Source organism: Artibeus jamaicensis, unplaced genomic scaffold (assembly GCF_021234435.1).
Source record: "Artibeus jamaicensis isolate MK-2021 breed Jamaican fruit bat unplaced genomic scaffold, CSHL_Jam_final contig_1028, whole genome shotgun sequence".
Lineage (NCBI taxonomy): Eukaryota > Metazoa > Chordata > Mammalia > Chiroptera > Phyllostomidae > Artibeus > Artibeus jamaicensis.
The window spans coordinates 1,002,359-1,020,283 of NW_026521201.1; the positions used below are offsets into that span (position 1 = coordinate 1,002,359).

At 40.9% G+C, this 17,925-nt stretch overlaps 1 long non-coding RNA gene across 1 annotated transcript in view; it reads right to left on the reverse strand.

The window, feature by feature from the left end:
- Positions 1–2,235: 2,235 nt before the first annotated feature.
- LOC119050035 (uncharacterized) overlaps positions 2,236–17,925 on the reverse strand; it is a 140,073-nt gene continuing 124,383 nt past the window's right edge. The window contains exon 4 of the long non-coding RNA XR_008391003.1: positions 2,236–2,297. This is a non-coding gene — a long non-coding RNA (uncharacterized LOC119050035). The remainder of the gene's footprint in view (positions 2,298–17,925) is intronic.

Genomic DNA, 17,925 nt, shown 5'->3' on the forward strand with positions numbered 1-17,925 from the left:
CTATGACATTTTTCACACTTTAGGGTTGATGGTCTTAACTGAAAAGTGGGAATATTAGGTACATTTTTGAATTCTAGGAGTTTTGACAGTGCACTCAAAAGCTTTATTAAAAAATAAATGATGCTCTTTAAAAAGCAAGTTTTGGAAAATTGAAAATGTTTCTAGTTATTTTACTGTTTGATGAATCACTCTTTATTGCTCTGTCACCTTTGAGTGGTTATATCCCTGACAAGAGTTCCAGCTCACTGTTCCCAGAGAGGTGATGTTTCTTAGGTACGGAGACTGGGAGACACGTTGCTAACTCCCTCTTCAGAGCCCTGGGTCACACACACAGAAATGTGTGTCCACCGCTGGAGAAGGGAGTGATTTTATATATTGATCAAATCTGGTAATACACCATGAAAGTTCATGAAACACCACCATGCCACAATCAGGTAAAGAACTAGTGCTTTGAGTTTGGCTTGAAAAAAAAATAGCTTTCCCTTGCTAAGGAGTGTTAAGCCGCATTTGTGGCTGAGGGTCTTGGGTTATTAATGTAGGGAAATGTTTTCAAAGTGCTTCATGAATAAGAGATGAACAACAGCAGTAACTAAAATAGAACTATAGGTTCCCTTTTAAATTCCCTTTAAGCCCTCTGATCACATCACAGAGAAAATTTCAGTCTGATGGTAAGTTTTTATCTTAAGTTCTCTTTGTAAGAGTGACACAGAAAGAGGAAACAAGGAGGTCTTATATTCAGAGTTGTCAGTGGACAATCTTGTTTGTTAGGATCTAACCACTCTGTTTTGCTTTTCTTGTGATTATTCTTACAACTGCCTTCTATTTCTGACAAATGACACTGATTGTGCAGCATTCTGGTGAAGCACATGGCAGCTTGCTCCCCCCAGAGCAAGAAGGAGAGGGAGGTGGTAGTGGGGACCAACGACAGGAGCCAGAGCCTTTTAACTACCTATTCTTGGAAGGGACATTCCATTGCTCTGCTATAGTCTTTAAAAAAACATAAAACAAAATTCACATTTTATTTATTTTGAAATAAACTATACAAAATTGACTTTCTTCACAAAAAATAACAGCAATATTTTCTCTATTATTCCTAGATAACCACAAAATACATTTTTGTAGGTTTTCTGGGTTTTGCATATAAATCAAGACAAGACAGTAGATATAGTCATGGAAACAGAATAAAACAGACAAATCAGGCATCAGTCTCTAGGGCCGCTGATCCTGTCTTGACCATAAAACAGAAGTGTTCAACATGTATCTGCTGAAAAGTTAGGAAGATAGAAGCTCAACAAAGGAATGTAAACAGCAGCAACCTGATGGGGAAAAACAATGGCAGGCCCTTCCACTCGATCTTCAACTGTAACATGTTCGTTCTGGATCACGGAATAAAGACACACTCTACACTGAAATCCTTGTTTGGCAAGCTTACATTTCTTTCTCTTGTCTGGTAATCCCTTAACTGTCCATTACAGATTTTTAATAGCATACTCGAAACTCTTGCTCTTCAAAGGTTATTTCATGAGCTTTACTGTATGGTTTTGTAAAAGGTACTCCTTCCTCCCACACTTCTTTAAACTTCATTTCTTTAAAAAATGGATAACTCAATACCTGAAAACTGGATCCACAGTAATAACAAATGTTATGTCTAAATGACATAACAAAAACAATTCCAAAGTGCCATTAGCAGAGATCACACAGATTCTTCCATATTCAATTTATTAGAAGAGAGTCACTAAGTCTAGCCAACGCTCAGGATAGAGGGTAACCCAAGGGCATGAATACCAGAAGTTAGGGGCCCTTGGGGGCATCTTAGAGGTACCCACAGGGATATATTGCAATTGCCCCTCTTTCCCAGTGATAGACAGAATGGGGCAGACAGAGTTTCCTATTCATTGTGGTGTTCCCAGTAATGCACACAGTGCCTGAACCTTAAAACTGCTCAGTAAATGTTTCTTTCCATAAAACATGAAAAGGTGGAAGGAGGGAAGGAAGGAAGGGAGGAAGGACCCCAGTGAGAAGATCAGGGTGCTCTGCTAATGCCTGAATGCAGAGTCCATGAGAAGGACTATGGGAGTGCTGTCACTACTTCCATCTCTTCCCCGGTCCTGAGTGTAGGTGAGCCTTCAGGGAAATGGAAGTCACTCTGACAACACCCACCATCCTGCTTCCAGCATAGCTTCTGTAGACGCTACACAATTAAGCTATAAAGCAGCATGGGACTCACCGAAGGAAGGCCAGCCCTCACTGAGGTCCCTAGTAGTCGATATCCAGACTCTGCTGCAGGAGCAGTGATCCTAGAAGGGGAGATGAAGAAGATTTTACAGAATGCAGCAAGAAGTTATAGTGGACGTGTAGTTTGCTTTGTTGCTTACCATTATAAAATAAAAATACTACTTAGTTATGAATTCTTTAAGAGCATAATTTTAATGGATCCATAATATTCCATCAAACGGCTCTAACATAACTGTTTAGTCATTACCCTGCTGTTGTATTTATGAGTCATTCCTATTTTCCACTGTTATACACAATGCTATAATAAATGTTTTTGTAATCCTGTCTTTTCACAACTTCGAATATCTGTCTCTTTAGGTTAAATTCCTACAGGTGAAATTACCTGGCAAAGTATATGCACCGTGAGTGTATGTGTGTATGTGTGTTGTGTATATTGTCAAACTGCCCCAAGAAATGAGGTACAAAATTTCACTCCTGATGTATAAGAATGCCTGTTTTCACATACTGGCTGAGCCAGGTTTAATTTCCCTTTATATATCAACCTGCCTTTTGACCCAGCAATTCCACTGCTAGGATTATATCCTAAGAATCCTAAAACATCAATATCAAAGAACCTATGCACCACAATGTTCATAGCAGCACAATTTACAATAGCCAAGAGCTGGAAGCAACCTAGGTGCCCATCATTAAATGAATGGATTGAAAAATTGTGGTACATATACACAATGGAATTCTATGCAGCAGAGAGAAAGAAGGACCTACTACCCTTTGCAAGAACATGGATGGAACTGGAAAGCATTATGCTGAGTGAAATAGGCCAGGTGCTGAAAGACAAATACCATATGATCTCACCTTTAACAGGAAGCTAAACAACAAAACAAACAAGCAAGCAGAAAAAAAAAAAACCAAAGACACTGAAATAGAGAACAAGGGGTCAGTGACCAGAGGGGAGAGGGAAGGGAAGTTAAGGGGAAAAAGGGAGAGGGATTTGGAGGAAAAAATAGGAAGGACACAGGGACGAGAACTAAGGGGGGGTGGAAATGGGAGGGAGGTGGGGAGCAAGGGGCGGGGGAGGCTGGGATGGGAGAAATAGACAAAAAAACTGTACTTGAAAAATAACTAAATAAAATTAATTAAAAAAAAGAATTCAGTAAATGAAGCATTTAAAAATTTAAAAAAATAGATGCCAGTCTAATAGCTGAAAAAATAATAACTTACTGTTGTTTTGATCACATGTTATAGTCTTTAATGCTGCCCACCAAATATTTTTTATTTTCTACCTTCCAAGCATATAGTAAGATTAAATATCATGGACTTTGAGGTTAGATGGGGACATATGACCTGCTCTGGTCACAGAGTTGTCAGTAAAAATGATAGGCATTACTCTGGGCCGCATGTTTCATTTCCAATATATGACCCATACAGAGCTAGCTCTGTACCACTTTGGCTACTGGTTACCAGCAAGAAAACTATTCCATGTGGCATGGTGAATTGTAGCCCAGCCTCTGACTCAGAAAACCAGTGAAGAGCAAGTCAGCACACAGGACCCGAGCCCATAGATAGGTTTTCCCATGGGGAATCAGGCCTGCCTTGTACCTAGGCTGCTATGAGGCTTGCTTTTGCTAAAACTCCCTCACCCTGGACTGAAGCAGAAAATGTTTACTGCATATCTTTAAAGTAACTTCCTAAAGTCTGTGCTAAACCTCCCAAGTATGGAGTGTAACCAGTTCAACCACTTTTTCTTTTGCATTTGTGAATATTCTTTTTCTTTGTAGTAATTAACAACTTCCTCTCTTTTGTTATCTGTAAAAGGTAACCACCTAAAGCAAACCTGTGCATAGTAAATGAGGACCATCCCCAATGTAATATACCCAGAAAAGCAATAAAAGCCTGTCCAAACAGGGGCCAGGCCCCCTCTCTCACTTAGAGAGCAACTATGCCATGCCTTTTTCTCTACAGGACTTCTGTAGTCTGTGTGCATTCGTTCACCACAGCCACAACACACAGACCCTGTGGGTCAGGGTCCATATCAGCCTGGGTCTCATAATTAATCAACAGGAACTAAGTCATGACAGAGATGAGCAAGAAATCACCCTTTGTTGCTTTAAGCCACTGAGATTTGGTGTTGTGTTTACTGTGGCATTACCCAGACCATCATGACTGGTCCATTAAACATCTTTGCTCTCACTGATAATCAACACATTTTTATATGCTTATTGACTATTTGTGCTTCCTTTTTTATGAATTTTCTTTTCATTTCGTTGCATGTTAGCTTTCTAAGCCCATGACGCTCAACTACACATTAGTCAAGGCTGAACTTGATCCGCATTGTGGTATCAGGAAGAATAATGAAGTCTGTGTAATCCAACAAAAAGTCAGGTCTGCCACAACAGACTTTCTAAAGTTTTTTAAGTGATGTGCTCTTCTTCCAAGGATAATGTCCAAAAATTAATATGCATATATTTGGGATCATTTAAGTGGTCACTTTATAACTGATGCATGATATTTACTTTTATGATCCAAATTCTGTCACTAATTGGCACATGGACTAATAGGAACAAATGTAGAGTTGAAACATAATGTTTTTAGAGGGACAAATAATGTCTCAGCATATTGTCCACTGTAAGATGAGATGTTTCAGGGCAGAATAAGTAGAAAAAGATGTGCGAGCACTGAGTCACCACATAGCCCACAGCAGCACAAGCAGGCCTAACTCCAAAGAATCTGGCACAGCCCAGTACCGTTTTTATGTTATCACTCATCTCAGTTATGGTCCTTTGCTTGCAAACAAGAGAAACAGATTCTGGTTGACTCAAGCAATAAAGAACTGATGGGAGTAATGCAAGAAAATGCAGAACTGAAGGGGAAAAAAAATCTCAGAAAGAACCAGACCAGAGCAGCTCCCGGAACCTCAGTACCAGGAATTCCTGGAATAGCACGTTTTGGAGGCTGCCAGCACAATGACTCAGCTTCGGCCACCTTTCCACTGTGTCTGTATGTTCTGAATTCAAATTCCTGGCATATTTTGGGTCATGTGCTCACCATTTGTGGTGGTGGAGGCAGGATGTAGAGGACTTCGAATTGCCAGAGTAATCCAGATGCCTAATGCAAATAAAAGTTTCTATATTCTCAGAGCACAAGGTCTGAGACATCAAGGGCCATTCCTAAGGGGGTTAACCCTTCCTGGGCAGGGGAGTGCAGGGGGGCCTCTTCCTCATAAAGGCTTCTCCTTGTGAATTAAAGCAACTAAAATAAATATCCAAAGAGGCACCCAGTAAGAACATAAATTAGAAAGAAAATAGCCCGTGACCAAAAGAAACGGTGAAAGGAGGAAATACTCTTCCATAAAATGGAAGAAGGAGAGAATGAAGAGGGCTGTTTCTGGCTGTACAGGCTCTGTCTTTAAGTCACATTCAAAGAAACAGCCACCTTCAGAAAAAAGAAATCAAAAGACATGTAAATCTTTGCTTAGTCTTTTGACAAAATATTAAAGTTGGGGTATGTTTTTAGTATACAGAAAAACTCCTTGAAATCCCTTTAGAGTTTAGGTACCTTTGTCATCATCAAGATCTCCTTTGCGATTTTCAGTGCCTTGCCCCCAGATCATGTTCTCCGCCATCTCCCTCCATTTCAGAAAAATCTGCTTGACACCTTCCTTCATTTGTGCCTCAGTCCACTTTTATGGATGTTAACCGAGACTCGGGATTTTTTAGTTTTCTTTGTATGTCACCCGATCACCTGGATTCTACATAACAAAGAGGCACCTAGGAAATGATCTAGAGTCCAACAGAGGGGTGTAGATGATTGCTCTTGAATGAATTAAGTCTCCCTTGAAATAACATCATGTCCTACAACAGAATACTCCCATTCCTGCACCTTGTCTTTTGTGCCACTGCTGAGCCTCATTCTATCTCACGTGCTCTGTCTATACATACTACGGCGATTATGTTTTTGCTTTAGTGAGTCACCCAGCTTTTTAGAGAAAATAGAATTTAAAAAATTTTTTATTTATTTTTATTTATGCCATTTTCTGTATAGAGCCAAGTTCCTGTCTGATATAATATTGCTTTTGCCTGAAGGAATTCTTTTATTTCTAGGAGTGCAGGACTGCTTATAATTCATTTTCTCGGTTTTTGTTTGTTGGGAAAGGTATTTATTTTGCAAAAATATTTTTGGTAGTTTGGTTTTTACAGTACATGAAAGATGTCACTCCGTTCCGACTTGCATAGGTCCTGACAAGAATACTGCTGTAATTCTCACCGGTGCTCCACTGGAACATATCTTTTTCCTCTGGCTGCCTTAGAGATTTTTCTTTTCCTTGGTTTTGTGTAGGTGCCAGTTTTGTTTGTCAAACGTCTGTGTCTTTTCAAACGTTCATGTGTGTATGAATCTCTCTGTTAAAATACAGATTTACTTCACTAGGTCTGTGGTTCAGTTGAGTTTCTGCCTTTCCTACAAGCTACCAGGTGAAGGCGGTGTAGGCTGGGTGTTAGTGGGAGTGGCTCTCCCACTGCCAGGGGTGGGAGGACTGGAGCCCCACAATTTACCTGGCGGTAATTTCTGATAGTTTTATCTCTCATGGTCAAGCTCATCCCTTGGGGAGTTACTACTCTCCCACGTTTCTGAATCATACTACTGCCCCTTCAGGGAGCCTCACCTGTCTGGACCTGGCTGTGAAAAATGCCTCCCAGCTGTGGAGGCAACAGAGCCTGGGAGGCTGAAGCGACCACCAGAAGGGTGGTGACAGCCACAGGAATGTAACATGTCAGAAGCAGGGCAGAGACCAGGCCTGGACGGGGAGAGTGAGTAAACCTTCACAGTTACATAAACTGAGTCTGGTCCCAAGGGAATGCCCTTTAACCAGGGCTGGAGGGGGCATACAACACCTATCCACACCCCATTGACAAAAAGTTGGTCACAGGGCCAGTTAGCTGCCAGAGAGACTGGAAAGAGCTGCCGGTAGCTGGGAAGCCATGTGCTCATCTACAGCTTCTATTGATATGGAATTAGAGGAGAACAGACATTGGAGAGCCAGTTCAAAGTGATTGCCACCACACCACGTGGAACCGTCTGTGTGACCCAGATCATGCCCCGGATGCTTCCACCTGATGATCTGATCTCAGAGGACACAACCCTTTCTTGCCAAGAGATCCAGCTCTTCCAGGTGTTGAACTTAGAGGATGCTTGAGAATTGTAAACTGGGTTGTCTTAAAGTCGTATTGCCAGATTTGCAAATACCATACAGGATGCCCATTTAAATTTAAATTTTAGATAAGCAACAAAACAGTGTTTACTGTAAATGTTTCAAATATGTATGGCATATATTTATACCCCTAAAATATTCTGTGATTATATGAAGTTAATATTTAACTCAGTGTCCTATATTTTATCTGGAAACCCCATGTTTAGGTGGATTTAAAAAAAAAAAAAAAGAAAGACAGACAGAAAGGAAGGAACAAACAAATCTGTAGAGGCATTCTCAGATGCCTTCATAGGGATATTTCCTTCTCTCTTCTATAAAAATCCCTTTTCTAGTTTATAAGAGATCATCAGTTGTGACTAATGTAGGTTTAGTTCTCTTATGGGAAGATATGTCAATTTCTCATGGTGACAGTACTATTCATATTTCTCATACATTCAGAAATTATGTTTAAGATCATCTACTGATAAATACTAATCAAGGCTCTTAATATGTAAAACCAGAATTTAAGTTCAGTTCCGTTCCTAGGGAAAAAAAATACAAATATCGACCAAATATACTCATGAAGGCCTCCAGAAAACCAGACACTGAAATCAGGAAAACAAGTCACTCCTTAGTAAAGTCAAGGATTTGTAGTTAGGTAGGTAGATATGAATACAGATATATAGATTAGGTGAATACCATTCTATGATTTATTCCATAATATAAATTTTAAATTACAGCAATCAATTACCAAATCGACTCATATAGAAGAAGGTTGGGTAACTCGGAGTGTAGTTGTTGTCAAGGAAGACAGAAGCTCAAGACAGAATAATCTCTCCCACTGTGTGTTTTCAAGTGTAGAAAAAGCCCTTACAGACATGGTGAAGGCCTTGGATAAGGTCTTCGGGTCTTACAAGCAGCTTTTGCCTCCAGTCACACACAACTGCAGCCCACTGCAGACCTCCTTAAATGATCGTGCAGAAAGCAATTTCAAAGTCCCATTGAAAAACTGAGACCCACACACGGCATGGCATAATCTAGGTACTGTTTCTAACCCCATTCGCTTTATACATACATCGCTTCAGTAACTACAGGTCCCCTACCAGGTGTCCAGTATTGTGCTGTTGTCATACCTCTTCAGCAGCCATTTCGCTCCAGGGATCAGTCCGTGGTTTTGTCTATGACTACAATGGGCAACTCTGAACTAAATAGTGAGCCCTTTAAAGAGACAGTTGCTCTGTCAAAAGGTTTATTTCTCATTCCTCCCACCCTGCCCTAAGAGCCCCTGTGATTATCTCGTTTCTCCCTGGGTTCTCTTTGAAACACTGCCCTAGGACACTGCCCCAGGACAGCACTGCTGTGCAGGAAGCTGGTTTCCAGAGGCGGGGAAGAGCGCGCCCTGCTCAACCAGCCCCATTTGACCAGGTGTGTCAGGTTGCCCACAAAAGATCACTCAGCAGAACAGTCAGTCAGGAGGAAAAAACATTTTCAATCTCCTGCCTAATTACTTAAACACAAGACCACCTTTTATTAGAAATCTAACCAGAATTTTTCTCCCCAGCTGCTCATTATCCTCCATGTGAGTGCTAATGGAAAAAGAGAGCCAGCATCAAATGTGTGCATAAAACAAAACCCGTTTCCTAGCTTAGATGTGCTGTGAGCAACAGAATCCTCTCTGCATGAGCAGAGAAATCTTGGGAGCTCTAGGATCTGAAAAGACCACCCACTCAAACTACAAATATCCTTACCTAGGCCACCAACTCCCTCACCCCATCACTACCACTGTGGTCTCCAGTTGACATTTCATGAGACTGGTTTTTCCAAAGTCTTTTAATGGAGTTAAGGCTGGGCCATAGCAACATTTTAATCTTTTATGGGATCCTCGTCGTGTAGCTCCACATACAACCTGTGGGGGCAGTAAGCAAAGAGATTAGGAGTACAGACGAAGGGGCCAGACTGCTTGTTGTCAAAACCCAGCTCATTCGAGGTTGCAGCTGTGTGATCTTGAGCACAGCTTAACCTCTCTATACCTCAGTTTCTTCATATGCTGGAAAGGGTGATCTATAAATCCAACACAATCTCAATAGAATTTTTTTTGTAGATGTCGACAAATTCTAGTATTTATATGGATGGGAAAAGGAATCAGAATAGCCAAGAAAGTTTTGGGGGGAAAAGTTGGAGGATTCATATAGTGTCTGATTTCAAACCTGATTATAAAGCCATGATAATGAAGATAGTGCGGTAGCGATGAAATGCTGAGACACATGGAGCAATGCAACACAAGAGAGGGTTCAAAAACAGACCCACACAATATGGTCAACTGATTATTAGTTCCAAAGCTGAAAAGACAATTCAGTCGAGAAGGAGTAGTCTCTTAAACAAATTGTGCTTATACATATAACAACTTCCCAGTGGGGAAAAAAAAGAACTTTGATCCTTATCTCACACTTTATGCCAAAATTATCTCAAAACAGACAATAAATTTTAATGTAAAATGTAAAACTATAAAATGTCCAGAAGAAAACATAGCATAAAATGTTCATTTTCTTAGGTTAGGTGAACAGTCTTTACATATGACACTAAAACGTGCCACAGAGAGGCAACAGTTGATACATCAGAGTTAAAACTGCGGGGGGGGGGGGAATAATGATACACCTAATTCAGGGTGTTCTTGGGATTAAATGACTTAACTGATGTAGAGCACTTGGAATAGAGTACTTATAACATAGGCCATAGTAAGTTCTCAAAAAAACTGATAGTTACTGCAATTTTCACTATGCCATGTTTGCCTTCTGTAAGAATTTATTGAATACCTGCTATTCACTGACTATTCACTGTATTAATTGCTTATTGCTGCTATAACAAGTTACCACAGATTTAGCGGCTTTAAGTAGCAGAAATTTCTGTCTCATTTTGGAAGGCAGAAGTCTGAAGTCAGCTTTACCGAGCTAAAGTCAAGATGCTGGCAGGGCTGGCTTCCTCTGGAGGCGCTAGGGGAGACTCTGTTTTCATGCCTCTTCCAGCTTCAATAGCTGTGTGTTTTGCATTCTCTGGTTTATGGCCCCTTCCTCCATCTTTAAAGTTATTAGCATATTATCTTTAAATCTCTCTGCTTCCATCCCAGCGCCTCTGTCTGACCCTTCTGTAGTGAAATCTCTCTCTATCTCCCTCATATAAGGAAGTTGTGATTCCATTTGGTACCCACCTAGATAGCCCAGGATAATCTCCCCATTTTACAGTCCTTAATTTAGTAACATCTGCAAATTGTTTTTACCATATAATGTAACATTCATTAGTGGCAGGGATTCTGATCTGGGTACCTTTGGGGGTCATTTTTCAGCCCATCACCCTCACTTTGTGCCAGAGAGTTGTCTCAGTACTGTACAAAATAATCTCATTTAGTCTGTATGGAAGTCCTTTGAATAAATTGTGTTTAATCACCACTGTTAAGAGGAGAGCACTAAGGCATACAGTAAGTGGCATTCAGAACTTGAAACAAAGATCTTTGGATTCTAAAGCCTGTGCTGTCAAACATTATACTGCTCTCCCTGTCTGCCAGTGTTTGGTGGAAGAAGAAGGTAAAGTGAAGATGTGTCTAAATTAGGGTACATTCCAAACTAAAACAGCCCTGGGCAGCCTATCAGCAAGCTTATGGGCAGGGAATATACGACCGAGACTGTGGAATCACAGAAGACTTCTTGATGAACTTGACAGTGTTTTGCATGAATAGTCCCTGAACCTTGAGTTCAGGACTAGGTCTTGTTCACTGCAATATCCCCAGTGCCTATCACAGTGCTTAGCATGTTGCAAGTAGCTAATGGATGTTTGGATGAATGAATGAAATACTAGCCTAGTTCCCTTTAGGCGTGATGTCTGATGGTTTCACTTCCACCTCCCCTCTCAAATACTTTCTCTTCTTTTGGCCACTTTTCTCCTTGGGGCTAGATCGTCATTCTCACTCAGCTGGGGAGTTCTGTGTGTCACTGTTGGAGAGGCACAGTTTGGAAGACACCTGCAAATGATCACCATCAATAGGTTGCTACTCTCCCATTTCCTCACTTCTTCAAGGTCAGAACAGCATTGTTACCCTGTCCTAAAAGAGCCTCCGTTAGAGAATAATGGCAAAGGCAGGACATTACCTTGAGGAAGTGCTCCAACGATAGGGGTTGAGTGACTGTGGAAGGAAGTTGTTTCACCCCAAAGTTGGACCTGAAATAGCATGCCTGCCTTGTTTCTTAACTTCCATCTCTTACTTTCTTCAGATAAAATAGCTCAGAATTATTAACTTCATCCTATGATTTAAAATAAATAAGAATAATCTGTTTATGGTTACTAACGATGTGTTAAGCTAAATGAACAGCTATACAACAAACCAGAGGAAAAAACTCAATAACAAACTCAAACTTCCGGGTTCAGAGACATGAACCGTGTGTTTGAGGAACAGTTATATTAATGCCTCTCTTCATTGTTTGTAAGCCATCAAACTCCCGTACCTGTCTCCTCATCCAAAACCCTGTTCAAAGTCGCCTCCTGCTGGAGGCCCTCAGTGACTACTCTACTTAACGCAGGACGCCCCACTGCCCCCGTCGCTCTCTGGGCCACTCTCCTGTGTTATAATTCTCAGACTACTTACCACTCCCTGGAAAAAGAACTCTTCAAAATCTAGATATTAATCTTCTTTATCTCCTCATTAGAATATAAGCTCCATGACAGCAAGGGTCTCTCTGCATTAAAACCTATAATGGTGGTTGGCACGTGGTAGACAGTCGATAAATGTTGCTGAGAGGATATACTGTGTGGGAACTCAGAAATACAAACTTTTCAATGTAGGTGGGTAGGTGGAAGAAACAAAAAGAAGGGTCAAGAAAGAGACTATATTTTTATTTAACCTGATATTCCTTCTCTAAACAGGGGCACCCACCAAATCAAAAGAGAAGCAGGGGAAGCTAACTCTTCGCTGTTATTCTGCCCAATAATTTCAGGAATTTTCATGGATAATTTTGGCAAAAGCAGTTTTTGCCTTAGGCACTGGCATTAGAGATTCAACACCCTACGTGAGAAGTGGTTTCGTAGATTCATAACAAGGTTGACCTATAGAGGGTGCTAGTTCACTTTCAAAAACTTCCTAAACTTTCATGGGGTCCTGGAAAGAGTTCATTTTACAAAGCAAGCAGGGAAGCAGTTTAGTAACAGCTTCCCTGCTTGCTTTAAACAGCAAAACGTTTAAATTGGCCACATTATGTCTCAATACCAAAATTTAATAAAATGAAAAAACAACTGTGAAAAACTCCAGAAGAATTCAAAGACCTTGCCCAAGGAAGAGAAGTAGCATCATTTTTCAAATGCAAGGCTACAAGAAGCTTCTAGAAAGAGAATACTGTATTGAGAAAGACAAGCCTGAGGCAGGAAAAGCTGCAAGTTCTAGAGAAGAGGTTGGGGAACCTCCGCAACCTTCTACCTGGCACTTCATGCTGGGAAATGGGGACTTTAAGGCCCGGTGTGAGGGGTCCTCCGGCTCTGTAAGTGGGGGGGACTCTTCTGAATGCTGTTTAACCAAGCACATCATTATCGAAACTGATCCTGGGTTTCAGCGTTTGGCAAGGTTAGGGGGAGGTGAGCCACCCAAGGGGTCTGAAATTCGTGGTTGGTCATGGTCCGCTAAGTGGGAGCCACAACCGAGCCTGGTAGGAGTTAGCAGCCTCTTCGGATTTGGATCTGCAAAGAAACCTTCACGAGAGGACATGGAACCGAGACGGAGTTCTCTGAAAACTTGTGAGCCCTCTAAGATAAGGCAGCTCTGATGGTCTAGAGCTAACCTCAAGGCAAAGATTCATAATCCTGCATATTTCAGTGATCGGATGCATGTAAATTCTCAAGGAAAGGGGAGGGGTGTACAGGGTGGAAGGGAATGAAGGGGGGAATAGAACAAATGTAATGGCATAATCAATAAAATAAAAAAATATATTTAAAAAAAAGTTAGACTCAAAAGTCCATAGGCGCTGTGACACATCCTACCGTACAGGGCTGGGCAAAAGCACTTTGCAGTTGTAATACAAATAAATAATACAATAAGTAATAAATAATAACAGGAATAAACTCTGTGTGTTGTGCATTCACAGCTATAAACCTACTTTTGCCTGCCCTCTATGGTGTTTTCAGTTGGTGACTGTCCTTGCTTTTGTAAGTTCAAGGGTGGATTAGTCACTTCAACGTTCAATGGCTAAACTTTAAACCTAATTAGTAAAGGGCAAGGCATGAGTTTGCAAAAACAATCAACCACCTCCCTTAATTTAATTGTAAAATCAATTGAGTCAGGTTTTTTTTAAGAATGATGTAGGAAAGACATTTATTTTGCAATAACCTATCTCATTGATTAAATGATTCATTTGGAAGACACAACTACAGTCTAAGATTTTAATCCTAAAAAGGAAAAGTTTCTTTTTCAAACACATTTCGAAGATTCTGAAGTCAGCTTCTTTTTCCCTGAGGCCTTTCTTCATCTCAGATGCACTTCTAAACTTTCTTTCACTGTTACTTTTAACCTTTAGCCACGTATTTAAAGTGAAACATTTATTTAAGTCATTAATAGTCAATGTCAGTTCACAAGCCTTGATGCCAGCAAGTGAGGGTGGAGGGGAGCAACTATCAAGGGCTTACTGGGAGTCATTTTACACCTTATCTTACTTTTTTTAAAAAGATTTATTTATTTTTAGGGAGAGAGAAAGGGAGGGAGAAGGAGAGGGAGAGAAGCGTCGATGTGAGAGAGAAACAGCAGTTGGTTGCCTCTGTACCTGCAACCCAGGCACATGCCCTGACTGGGAATCGAACTGTCAGCTTTTCACTTTGCAGGATGCTGCCCAACCAACCGGCATACTTTATCTTATTTTGACCTCAAAACAACTAAATTGTTTGCTCCATGCCATTATTAGGGTTCACAAGTCAAGGACATTAGCCAGACAGGTTAATATAAGTGAACAGAGGCCAGGATTATGGGAACTAGTTGCCCTAGGTGGGGAGAGGGTGCAAATGAAGTTTCCAGGTCCTGTTTTTCAAGAGAAGCTAGAAGATTTATGTGAAGTCTCCTGATCTTTAAAAAAAAATTAGTGATAACTATTGAATAGATTTGTTTTCAATATTGTGTGGCCGAACCCAACCCACCAACTGCCATTTGGCAACGAGTGAAAAGTGTTGGGAAGACTGTGACACCAATGCTGCACAGCTGTGGCAGGTGACAGACAGACATGTGCTGCCCCAAGCCCAAAGTTTCCTGACTGTACCATTCTTAGATGCCGACCCATGCCACAGGTGGGTTACAGCTATAAAGTCCTTTGAACATAAGCCAGTATCGCAAAATCCTTTCTTGAAAGATCACCCACTGGCGATTCAATTTAGTACGAGGTAAACGAAATCAAGTAAACATGGATTCCTGAAGGGAGTGAAACTCGGGTCTGGGGTCCTTGGGAGGACCCTTTCCTCTGGCTGTAAAAACTGTCCAATAAAAAACAAATCCGGACCTAGTAAGGAGGGGATCCAAAGAATAATCACAAGGGGAAAAAGAAGGCCTATCGCAGTAGAAAGCTCTGACTATAAGGTCTGCAAGTATCTCAACAGTCAATCAAAAAGTGTTTTTCTTTTATAGCGAGAAGAGTACACAAGAACTGGGCGTGGGGAGGTGAGAGGCCAAGGAGGCGTGATGAGAGTGGGTCAGGGAACGTCCCACCCTGAGCCGCGCCTATTTTGAGGACCTTCAAGGAGGGGCTGGCTCCTGCCAAGAGTGGGCCAAAGTTCAAAGTCCTGGGGCAAGGAGAGAAGCTTAACCAAAGTGTAGTGGACAAACACTTTGTTCTGATTGATCAGTGGGGACAAGGAGTTCGATTAATCATTTATGAGACAAAGAGTAGGAACCTGAAGGGTCTGTGTTTGGCCCTCTCATAGGTAAGCAAGCTTCATGAGTCTTATACAAATCATATGGGGCAGGGTGGTTCCTTGTGGTAAGTGGCTTTCCAGGGCAAAGGAGGATAAGGTTCTTTCTTAACCTTCAGGTAATTTTCAACATTGTCCAACACAAGCACAAGAGGGACAAAGGCTGAGAGAGAGTTGCTCAGGCCCAAACTCATCAAGTCCAAGGTCGACTATTCCACAGGAAAGAAGAAAGGAAAGAAGCTCAGAAGGTCTTGATTTCCTATGGAGAGAGGGACAAAGTGTTGCAGAGACTCAGGATGGCTGGCCCTGGGGACAAAGGCCAGCGTGGTTTTCTAAAGGCGGTACTGTGAGAAGTGACACCAGGTCAACTAGTGTCAAGGAAGCAAGTGCAGAAGTGGCGGGTCATGGGTGTAGCGTTTTCCGGTTCCAAAAGGTCCTGGAAATGATCGGAAGCTGTATCAGGATGGAGAATCCAAGAGAAAATATGGGTCAAACTCCTTGGGTTTCACTCACAGTCATCCTCATGGCCATCTTGAGGCATCAAGAAGGATTCAGAGAAGTTCCAGGAATCAGTTAGTGGGGGCTGGTGTGAAATGGTAGTTTTTAATTACCATTCCTTTGTACCCTCACTCTACTTCAGACTGATGTGACCTGGTAGATAACATTTGCTACATTATGTCCGCATGCTTTGTATGGATGTTGGCCACCAGGGAATGCTCCTAAGTTAACTTTTTATTTCATCAGATCCTCCTTCTGTTTAATTCGATATTGTCCCTACCGTTCAACTCAAGATTTGTTGTCCTTGTATTACCTTCTGAAGAATTGAGGGCTGTCTTTGAAGTGGACATGAAAAGTGTCAACCCCAAACAGGCTACCCATATATTACTGCAAGTTTAAAACAACAAACACTACAACAAAGATGCTCTCTACTGTTCTGAACATCCCAGGAGGTCTTCCCATTGTTTAAATCACTTTTGACTTTAAAATGCTGTCATTCTAGTTAATTAGCTAACATCTGCTGTCCACCTGGCAATGAAGGCCACTCTATTAAAAACTGAACTCACCCTCAACTTGAGTCATTTATTTAATTTCCCAGACAGCAACTGTCTCATAGTAATATAATGCAAGCCACATGCCATTTTAAATGTTGTGGTAGCCACATTGAAAAACAAAAGTGGAAAGAAACAGATGAAATAATCTAATAGTACATTTCATTGAGTCCAGTATATCAAAAATATTATAATTTCAGCAGGTAATCAGTACAAAAATTATTAAGGAGATATTTCACATTCTCTTGGATTCAAACTAAGTCTTCAAAATCTGTTGTATATTTTACACTCACTGCACATCTCAAATTCAGGCTTGCTGCTGAAGGGGATCTGGATATGCCACCCCAAAAAAGGCCACTTTGGCATATGGATTTTTTTGAAATGAAGATAATTGAGAGTCAACAGACTTGGGAATTCTCTGCCCTTCCCTTATCTGCCTAAAAGCATGACACACATTTCCCTGTGTGAAGGTGCCCCCCTCCCTTCACCAGGAAGGGAAGAACAACTCATCATTGGAGACTCCTGAACTGGCATCTGCAGGCCTTATAAGACAACCCTCCTCTTCCACTATTTTCCCCATATATTTATTTCCTAGTCATGGCCCATGATTTATCATCCCTTACAGTCCAAACCCTCTTTCCTTTGTTAAAATGGTATCTAAGCTCTGGGCTCTAGCTTCTTTCAGTTTCACTTCCTTTTTGTGAACTTCTGTGTACATAAATAGAAATAAAAAGAGTGTATATTTCCTTCTGTTAATTTTTCTTTTGTTAGTTTATTTTGCAGGACCCTAGTTACTGAACCTAAGAGGACAGAGGAAACTTTTTCCTTCCCGACACTACACTTCAAGTGCTCGGCAGCCACATACAGTACTGGCTTCAGTGTGGACAAAGGAGGTCCGGGGAAGCACTGTGTCGTGCTCTTGTAATCTAGACGTCACTTCTAAGCTGCACGTTATATTGATACTGTAAGAACTATTTTTGTCAATACTTTTGATGTTTGCAGAAATTCAACAAGAACGGTATTACAGTTTAGTAACTGGTAGCAGTGAAAACCGTAATTGGAGCTATAATATCTCAGTCTTACATTTTTAAAGATCCAGAGCACGAGAAAAAAATGCATCTATTCCCAAATTTCTTCATACATTGGCCCTGAAAAAGCTGTTACTAATAGCTTTCCAAAATGAAAAAATTTTCATCTTAATTCAAAAATTATATGTAATTTTAACTTTAAAACAAATGAAACAAGATCAAATCAAAGTAAGGGTTAGATTTTTAGCCTGCTGGGATTTTCTGTTATGTAATCAATAGTGGTGTCTAGTAGTGCTTTTATTCTGCACCCCAGGTGGGGAAACTCTTCAGAGCCCAAATAAAATAACCACATGCTCTGAAGTTAATTAAAAGTGTAAATCATTATGTTATAAACAATAGGATAGCACATTCAATGGTTTCAATTATTTCAGGTCTTTGAAACGACAAATGAATTTGATTCAAGTGTCATTTGACTTAATAAAATCTAATTGAGGGTGTATGTTTTGGC